Raw genomic sequence first — 9,799 nt, 5'->3', positions numbered from 1 at the left:
GTGATGAGGAATAAGGAGTGCAGCTGCCCCAAATCCAGGCCCCATGGAATGAGTACTAATAGGAGCAAAACCACCACCTATATACCATTTTAGTTTTCTCCTGAATACATTTATTTGTAATTGAGTTACTGAAATAGGCATTCCGTAATCTGAAAAGGACATTAAAAATACTCAGATTAAAAGTTGAGAACATGGCTTCAGAAATTAGACATAACGTTCACCTCATATAAGACCGACTTATTTATGTAAAAATATGATTGATTGAAGAACTTTTGGGATTACTGATGAGGCAACTAAGTGCTTGTCAGGAATCTACCTACTAAGTTTCCTAAGGTCGAGTGACTTCCAACAAATTGATTAGTTAGTTTTGCCCTCTTGCAACAAGGCTCTCCTGGGTACATAAGCAAAAGCATTTTTTGTATTATAGATAAATTTACCTGTGAGCACTTGAGTACAGCATTTAACTTCCAGGGTATCTTAGCTGCAGTCCTTCCCTGAGCAGCAATTCTTGTATAAGCCTCAGACTAGATGCTCAAACCTCCATTCTGTCTACAGCTGAAGCTCTAATTGTTTATAGTTTTTTTTTCTTTCTGTTTTTAAATATTACACCCCTGTTTAAATACAGGATTTTTTGGGACCTTTGTTATACCTTTATATGATTGTGGGGGGTTTATTGATATTATTACTCTTAAAATGTTTTATGTCTTCATTTGCTGAGTAGTACCTGACCTTATTTTAATTTATTCCCCACTTATTATTTTATTTATCACTGTGAAATAGGGAATATAAAATGTAGTGCTGATGGTAAAGTTAGGAAAATTCATGATACAGTCAGTGGAAACCGTGGGCCATATGTTTTTCCCCTCTGGTCAACTCTTAAAAGATCCTTCTTGAACTCTACTTAGGTGCTTAGTGATAACTAATCACTTAATCTGGGTGAGTCAGGAGAACTACAGACCACAATTGCTGTAACAATCAGTTCTCTCTTTGAAGGGGATATTCAGAACTTCTGTGATCTGGAGAAAGCATAACTTCTGTGAGAAGATATAAGAGATAAAAAACATGGTGTTTGACGTGCACATCCAGCGGATTCATACTGTTTTTCTAAGCAGTCCACAGGAAGTAAGAGAAAAAAATAACTTAGAAGGATTCTCTACTGATAGTATGACAGGTTTTATACAAGAGACATGTAATTTTAAATATCATTTGAGATAAAACAGTAGGAGATATAATTGTACAATTATAACTAAGGTTTTGAAATTTCTTTTGTTCTTGTCTGTCTTTAGGATAAACTGGCCTAAAAAAAATGGAGATTCAAAAGAATTATGCTTTTGTGTAGGGCTTTTCAACTCCTATATAACCATCTTAAATAAGAAGAACCTTGGCATGACTGGAATGATTTTCAGTGGAAATTTTTAGCAGAAAGGTGGTTATTTCTCATCTTGTGTTTCTCTGTCTCATATAGCTTTCTTGTTTAATCTCATGCTAACTTTTCTATTATTAAAACCTGAATAGAATCCTAGACTCCAAAATCAGGACACCTATTGACTCCCTGATCATTTTCAGCCCCATCCTTCTCAAAAAAAGAGGAATAGAATATCTTAGAGTCTGGTGAAAGATAAATGACCAATATGTTGGCTTGAGGGCTTAGAATTAATTATCTCAATGAAAAGGCTTTTATTCACGTAGGCGAACTTGCAAAACCCCCACCCAAGTTCCACTTCACTGTCTGATCAAGAACTGTGTTTCAGCTGTGAATCTGTTCAGGATGACAGCTATAACATCTGAAAACATGATCCCTGGTTTTTGCCCAGCCTACTTTTTCCTGGTAGTCTTCTAGACCTCAAGGCTGTATTCCCCCCTCATCCATTTTCACTAGGAAAATTATTTAAATCTCATTCTTTAGAGAGTATTAACTACTCATCTCTTTTTGCTCCTTAAATAGACTGATATCAAACGGCTGCACTTTTGACAATTAAGGAGTTGCCCTGATATAGGTAGATGGTCTAGATCTGTCCTAAAAAAGTTGTTAGCAATAAAACACCCATACTATTATTTTGTTTCCAAAGTATAGTATATACAAGTTTCCAGGTATAGATATAGATACATGACATACAAATTCTTTCATCTTAATATTCTTAGACTTTTGAACAATCTAACCACTTGGCAAAATAATATGGCAGACTGATAGTACTGATTTCTGTAATGGTAATGGGTAATTTTTAAGTTATCTGGTATTTACAATGACTTATTCATTTCCATTCAGACTCTACTCTCTGAGAAAATAGACATGATAAATCTTAACTTACATATTAGTATCTGTTTATCAAAACAGATACTATTATAATCACAGTCTCACACAATCATTATACTATTTTATTAGCTATGAAATGGGTAATTTGAATTCTTATTTTTAGAAGAAGCAACTGAGACTCAGAGAAATTAAATACTTTATGCAAGTTCACATTACTATCATTTAGAAAAACTCAAATAAGAAATAAGATCCAAATTTGTCTGATTTAAGCCAATGCCTATCCTAGTACACACTTCATATAACTTTCCTGATAACTAGAGACTACTAGATTTCTACAGCGAAGAATGTGACTACTAAAACTCCAACCATAACACACCTGGACTACAAAGATGGCTGACATGAAGGCCATGCTTCTGGAGACACCCACCAAAGTAAAGAGAATAAACTGCTAAATACAGTCTATGTGAAATGGCAATTATTGAATTCAGAAGGGTTGCTAGATGAAAAACAGACACCTAGTTAAATTTGAATTTCATATGGATGAATAAAGATTTTAGTAAAGTGTGGCCCATGTATTATTTAGGGCATACATGTATTAAAAATTATTCCTCATTTATATGAAATTGAAATTTAAGTGGGTATCCTGTATTTTTATTTCCTAAATCTGGCAACCCTTATGAATAAGGCAATTATGGTTACAGCTTCCAATTTTAATGTACCTTTTAGTTGTGTTTTCTCTGAGACTTTTATAAAAACAACCATGATATAGTACATAGTAAATGGATAATGGCACCAATATTGGGCTTTGAAGTAGGCAAATGGTTTTGTTTGGGATGGAGGGCAATAAATTTAACAATATCCTGAACTTTTGCATCATGTAGAATTATTTGAAAATTTGTCATACACATTTTGCTGAATCAATTTCTTGTGTATTATAGAACATACAAAGTAGCACTCATTGCATCTAAACTTTTAGAGTAAAATTTATTGATGCGGCTAAACTATTGGAAAAGGAAAATAGCCTTTATTGGTAATTTTTTTCACTCCATGATTACAGCATAGTAGAAAAAAAGCATTATTCTTGAGTTAGAAAATCAGATCAAGTCATGATCCATGATCCCAGGGGTGTGGGATCCAGCCCCGCGTTGGGCTCCTGCTCAGCGTGAAGCTTCCTTGGAATTCTCTCTCTCTCTCTCTCTCTCTCTCTCTCTCTCTCTCTCTCTCTCCCTCTGCCCCTCTCCCCCTGCTCACACCCACACACACACTCTCTCCATCTCTGTAAAAATATCTAAGTCCTGGTCCCAACTCTGTCACTTATTATCAAGTGATATGGGAGAAGTTACATTATAGTGGTAATCTCTGTCCAGTCTACTTCACATAATTGTTAATAAGCCTAAATGAGATAATAGATACATAGGGTACTGTACATTGTAAAGCACTATTCAAAATGTAAATAATTATCTTAATTTTCCCCAAAAGAGTTTTAAATGACAACTATTATGACATCAAAAATGATAATAATGAATACATTACTTCCATTTCAGTGAAACTTGGTTGTTCTCTGATTGTTTTTGGCAGCAGGAAAATTTTTCATTGTTATATGATTTAACATTCAGATAATTTGTGCCTATAAAACCAATTTAAGTTGACTTGTTAAAAATGAGTAGAAGTAAATAAAAAGTTAGAGTGTCTTGATATATTATGTGAGATTATGTGACTGTGCATTATGTGATCATATATAACACATAAGTACTCATGGAAGTGTGATAAACACTTTCAGTCACATGATGTATGTTGATGGTATAATAAGTCTTAAAAATAATGTTAAAGTAATTTTATTCAGTGAGTGGATGAAGTTTTATTAAAATCTTGTCAACCAAAATTTAGACAGAAGGAAATTCCCATGTTTCTTTGATGCTTAAGGAAGCGGATCCCTTATCAATGTAACCCTTTTTATAATTAAATGCTAAAAAATTTTAATAATAGCAGTGGTTTCAATTTTTAGAGCTGAGAACTTAATTTACATCTCCTTTTTTGCACATCTACAATATGTAAGTAGGTACCAAGAAAATCATTCTTATGTCATGAAATCTATTTCTGACTGAGGACTGACTAGAGGAATATTGCATTAAATATCTGTTGATATATAAAGGAAACAAAGCTACTGAAAGCAAGCTGAAATGGTTCATCCTGGTACATGTTAGGAATAATCAATCTGTTTTTAATTAAGTCCTTTTTTGTAAAGATATTGTGTTTCTCTCTCTCTCCAAACTCCCTCTCAAATTTTAAGTGTTTTTTTAAAATTTTTTAAGGAGTGTGTTTGTTGCACGTTAAAATGAAAACTTATGCATCACTAATCTTTTCACCACAATTAATTTTGCCTGTTCAAAGTGACTTCTAGCAATATATTGATAATTATTCTGAAATCTTTTAAACTAATTGTTGAACACTCAGAATGTTTATTTAGTCTGAACAATGTCATGGCAGTGATATGTAGATTGGCATCAAAGAACTGCTTATGAAAACTACAATTGTTGTCACAGAGGCCCGAGCAAAAAGCAATTTGGAAATAGAGCTGTTTAATCTTGTTTGTCTATGTTTGTTTTTACATGAAAGCATTGAAATGTCCCTTTTAAGGCATCCTGTTAAGCTCCAATCTGTTCGCAAACATGGTCATTACAGCAGTGACTTAATTATGAACTTTCTTTTTTTATCAAAGTGTATTTAGGTTTGACTATTTGGTTTCACTAAATCTCAATTAAAACTTAGATATTTCCCCCAATTCTACTTAATTGTGAATTTACTACATTATAGCTCTATTTTCAGAATGGATTCTTATCTTACCAATAGTAAGACTAATATTTAACATTATTATCTGCAGATACTGATTTGAGATTGAATGTTGTTGAGGTAGAAAAACATTATTGTTTAGAACCAAAGACCAACTTCCTTCCCTTTATTTCAAGGCATCTGTTTCCCTTCCATTACCTGGCTGGCTCAGAAAACTGATCTCTTTTATTTTGTCTTTTCTATTTAGTGTCAAAAGCATTATGTGATGGTCTTCATAGGTTTATTTGTCTTAATAAAGTTAGATACTGGAAGGAAAAACTAAAGGTACACACACACACACACACACACACACACAAATATACACATACACACAATGTCTCTCTAATATGGAATTAGGTAAAGGCCAGGAAAATAAAAACGTGAAAAATTGAGAGGATATGAGAACACTGACCGTCCGCATTCATATTCTACCAAACATAGACCCTGGATTTGTAAGCTCACTTCTCCTACTGAGCCCTTCCTTAACAGTAAACTGTAAGTTCCATGAGAGCAGAGGGCTTTTACCACATTGGCCATTTTTGTATTCCCAATGCCTGTCACTGTATCACAGTGCCAATTAAACAACAACAACAACAACAACAACAACAACAACAGCAGCAACAACAACTAATGTGTATTTGTTGAATTAATAAGGTTTTTTTCTTTTTCCAGTTTTTATTTAAATTACAATTAGTTAATATAAAGTGTAATTAGTTTTAGGTGTAAAACTTAATGATTTATCATGAATATAAAACACCCAGTGCTCATCCCAACAAGTGCCGTCCTTAATACCCACCACCCATTTAAACCATCTCCCCTCCCACCTCTCATCCAGCACTCCTCAGTTTGTTGTCTATATTAAGAGTGTTTTATGATTTGCCTCTCTCTTTTTTCCCTTATGTTCATCTGTTTTGTTTCTTAAATTCCACATATGAGTGAAATCATATGGTATTTGTATTTCTGACAAATTTATTTTGCTTAGCATAATACTCCCTAGCTCCATCCACATTGTTGCAAATGGCAAGGTTTCATTCATTTCTATGGTTCATTAATATTCCATTGTATGTATGTATTTATGTACACATACATGTGTGTGGATATATCTATATCTATATCTATATCTATATCTATATCTATATCTATCTATATCTATACCTATATCTATCTATATCTATATATCTTCATCCATTCAACTCTCATAGAACATTTGGACTGTTTGCATAATTTGAGTATTGTTGATAATGTTGCTATAAACATTGGGGTGCATGTATCCCATCAAGTCAGTATTTTTGTATCTCTTGGGTAAATACCTAGAAGTGCAATTTCTGGATTGTAAGGTAGTTCTATTTTTAAATTTTTGAGGAATTTCCATATGATTTTCCAGACAGGCTGTGCCAGTTTGCATTCCTACCAACAATGTAAGAAAGTTTCCCTTTCTCTACAAACTTGACAACAGCTGTTGTTTACTGTGTTGCTAATTTTAGCCATTCTTACAGGTATGTGTTGATAGCTTATCGTAGTTTTTGTTTGTATTTCCCTGATGATGAGTGATGTTGAGCATCTTTTCATGTGTCTGTTAGCTATCTGAATGTCTTCTTTGTAAAAAATGTCTATTCATGTCTTCTGCCCATTTCTTCAAAGGATTGTTTGTTTTATGGGTGTTGAGGTGATAAGTTCTTTATAATTTTGTGTACTAACCCTTTATCAGATATGCCATTTGCAAATACTTCACCAATTCCTAAGGTTACCTTTCAGTTTTGTTGATTGTTTCCTTCACTGTGCAGATGCTTTTATTTTGATGAAGTCCCAATAGTTTACTTTCGCTTTCATTTCCCTTGCCTCTGGTGATGTGTCTAGTAAGAAGTTTTTTCAGCCAAGGTCAAAGAGGTTGCTGGCCATGTTTTGATGGTTTCTGGCCTCACATTTAGGTCTTTCATCCATTTGAATGTATTTTTTGTGTACAGTGTAAGAAAGTAGTGCAGTTAAATTCTTCTGCATGTTGCTGTCCAGTTTTCCCAGCATCATTTGTTGAAGAGACTGGTTTTTTTAACATTGGATACTCTTTATTTCTTTGTTGAAGATTAGTTGGCCATATAGTTGTGGGCCCATTTCTGTGTTTTATCTTCTGTTCCATTGATCAACATGTCTGTTTCATTTCCAGTATCATACTGTCATGATGACTACAGTTTTGTAATATAGCTTGAAGTCCGGAATTGTGAGACCACCAGATTTACTTTTTCTTTATCAATATTGCTTTGGCTAATCAGGGTCTTTTGTGGTATCATAAAATTTTTGGATTGTTCAAGCTCTGTGAAAAATGCTGGTGGTATTTTGATAGAGATTTTATTAGATGTGTAGATTACTTTGGGTAGTATAGACATTTAAAAATTATTTAAATCCAAGTTAGTTAGCATATAATGTAATAATGGTTTCAGGAATAGAATTTAGTGATTGATCACTTATATATAACACTCAGTGCTCATCCTCACAAGTGCTTTCCTTAATACCCATCACCCGTTTAGCCCATCTCCCCACCTAACACTCCTTCAGCAACCCTCAGTTTGTTGTCTGTATTTAAGAGTCTCTTATGGTTTGACTCCCTCTCTGTTTTTATTTTATTTTTCCTTCTCTTCTCCAATATTTGTTCTTCCAATCAATGAGCATGGAATGTCTTTCAATTTCTTTATGCCCTCTTCAATTTCTTTCATAAGTGTTCTATAGTTTTCTGAGTACAAATCTTTTACTTTGGTTAGATTTATTACTAGACATCTTATGGTTTGTGGTGTAATTGTAAATGGGATCCATTCATCGATTTCTCTTTCTGCTGTGTCATTATTGGTGTATAGAAATGCAACAGATTTCTATCTGCCGATTTTTTTTTAATCCAGCAACTTTGCTGAATTCACGTATCAGTTCTAGCAATTTTTTGGTGGAGTCTTTTGGGTTTTCTTTATAGAGTATTATGTCATCTGCAAATAGTGAAAGTTTGACTTCTTCCTTGACAATTTGGATGCCTTTTATTTATTTCTGTTTTCTGATTTCTATGGCTATGACTTCCAGCACTGTGGAATAACTGATGAGAGTGGTCATCCTTGTCTTGTACCTAACATAGAGGGAAAGATCTCAGTTTTTCCCCTGAGGATGATATTAGCTGTGTTTTTGTTTTTGTTGTTGTTGTTGTTGCTGCTGCTGCTGCTGTTGCTGTTGTTTTTCTTTTTGTATATAGCTTTTCTTATGTTGAGGTATGTTTCTTCTAACCCTACTTTGTTGAGGGTTTTTTTATCATGAATGGATGCTGTACTTCATCAAATGTTTTTTCTGCATTTATTGAGAGGATCATATGGTCCTCTATATTTTTTTAATGTGATGTATCACATTGATTGATTTGTGAATAATGAACCAGACTTGCAGGTCAGGTATAAATCCCATTTGATTGTACGGAATAATTCTTTTAATGGACTGTTGGATTTGATTTGCTATTATTTTATTGATAATTTTTGCATCCATGCTCATCAGAGGTATTAGCTTGTAGTTCTCTTTTTTAGTGGAGTCTTTGTCTGGTTTTGGTATCAGGGTAACACTGGTCTCCTAGAATAAGTTTGGGAGTTTTCTTCCATTTCTATTTTTTGGAATACTTTGAGAAGAATTGGTATTAACTCTTCTTTCAATGTTTGGTAGAAATCCTCTGTGAAGTCATCTGGTCCTGGACTTTTGTTTCTTGGGAGATTTTTGATTACTGATCCAATTACTTTCCTGGTTACCAGTGTGTTTACCTTTCCTATTTCTTCCTGTTTCAGTTTTTGTAGTTTATATGTTTCTAGACATTTACCCATTTCTTCAATATTGTCCAATTTGTGGGCAAATTGTTTCTTAAAATATTCCCTTATAATTTTTTTTTTAATATTTTCATGGTGTTGGTTGTTTTTATCTTCTCTCATTTGTGATTTTATTTATTTGGTTCCTTTGTCTTTTCTTTTTGATAAGTCTGGTTAGATATTTATCAATTTTATTAATTTTTTCAAAGTACCAGCTTTTAGTTTTATTGATATGTTCTATTGGGATTTTTAAAGCTCTATATCATTTATTTCTGCTCTAATCTTTATTATTTCCCTTCTTCTGCTGGCTTTGGGCTTCATTTTCTATTCCTTTTCTAGCTCCTTTAGGTGTAAGGTTGGGTTGTTTATTTCAGAGTTTTCTTGCTTCTTGAGTCAAGTCTGTATTGCTCTATACTTCTTTCTTAGGACCACCTTTGTTTCATCCCAAAGGTTTTGGACAATTGTTTTGTCATTTTCATCTGTTTCCATGTATTTTTTTTTTAATTTCTTCTTTGATTTCCAAGTTGACTCATTCATTATTTAGTAGCTTGTTGTTTAACCTCCATGTTTTTGTGGTTTTTCCAAATTTCTTCTTATGGTTGACTTCAAGTTTCATAGTGTTGTGGTCAGAAAAGATGCATGGTATTCTCAGTCTTTTTGTACTTGTTGAGGCCTGATTTGTGACCTAGTATGTGATATTTTCTGGAGACTGTCCCATGTTACATAGTAGGTAGTTTTGATTTCTTTGGAAAGGTCACCTTTTCCTTTTCTCTTACAAGTCATTTCCAATGTCAAGAAAATTTATTTATTTTTGTATATTTTTGTATATTTTCTTTGCTTACCATTTTATGGAAGTCTTGTGTTCTTTCTAATGATTTACAAATTAATGCTTTTGTATATT

The sequence above is a fragment of the Leopardus geoffroyi genome, chromosome X (genome assembly GCF_018350155.1).
Source record: "Leopardus geoffroyi isolate Oge1 chromosome X, O.geoffroyi_Oge1_pat1.0, whole genome shotgun sequence".
NCBI classification, from domain to species: Eukaryota; Metazoa; Chordata; class Mammalia; order Carnivora; family Felidae; genus Leopardus; species Leopardus geoffroyi.
This window is presented reverse-complemented; position numbering follows the sequence as displayed.